The following is a 690-nucleotide window of genomic DNA, read 5'->3' as shown; positions in this document are numbered from 1 at the left end:
ACAAGTGACATTTTGGGGCTTTTTGAGTCCATCTTCTGCCCCACAAGTGACATTTTTGGGGTTTCTGAGTCCATTTTCTGCCCCACAAGTGACTTTTCAGGGGCCTCTCAGGCTCCATTTGCTGCCCCACAAGTGGTTTTTTGGGGGTCTCAAACTCCGTTTCCTGCCCCACAAGTGACATTTTGGGGCTTTCTGAGTCCATTTTCTGCCCCATAAGTGACTTTTTGGGGCTTTTTGAGTCCGTTTTCTGCCCCATAAGTGACTTTGTAGGGGTCTTAAACTCCATTTTCTGCCCCACAAGTGACGTTTTTGGGGTCTCAGATCTCATCTTCTGCCCCACAAGTGACATTGTTGGGGTTTCTGAGTCCATTTTCTGCCCCACAAGTGCCTTTTTAGGGGCCTCTCGGGCTCCGTTTGCTGCCCCACAAGTGGTTTTTTGGGGGTCTCAAACTCCGTTTCCTGCCCCACAAGTGACTTTTTGGGGCCTCAGATTTCATCTTCTGCCCCATAAGTGACTTTTTAGGGCTCTCAGGCTCCGTTTGCTGCCCCACAAGTGGTTTTTTGGGGGGGGTCTCAAGGTCCATTGGCTGCCCCACAAGTGGTTTTTGGGGGGTCTCGGGCTCCGTTTGGCGCCCCCCAAGTGAGGCCTCGAGGGGGGGGGTTTTTCCGGGTTTTTCCGCTGGGTGCCCA

The 690-nt window shown here is 52.6% G+C and overlaps 1 long non-coding RNA gene across 1 annotated transcript; it reads right to left on the bottom strand.

Moving 5' to 3' along the window:
• Positions 1-57: 57 nt before the first annotated feature.
• Positions 58-684, bottom strand: LOC113979147. The gene is made up of 2 exons (XR_003537735.1): positions 452-684; positions 58-323 (listed from the first exon to the last, which is right to left on the bottom strand). It is a non-coding gene; the product is annotated as an uncharacterized LOC113979147 (long non-coding RNA).
• Positions 685-690: the final 6 nt, after the last annotated feature.

The sequence above is a fragment of the Neopelma chrysocephalum genome, unplaced genomic scaffold (assembly GCF_003984885.1).
Source record: "Neopelma chrysocephalum unplaced genomic scaffold, ASM398488v2 Primary Assembly neopelma1_39678, whole genome shotgun sequence".
Classification (NCBI taxonomy): domain Eukaryota; kingdom Metazoa; phylum Chordata; class Aves; order Passeriformes; family Pipridae; genus Neopelma; species Neopelma chrysocephalum.
Note: the sequence above shows the minus strand (reverse complement) of the source record. Positions and strands in the feature narration are given on the sequence as shown.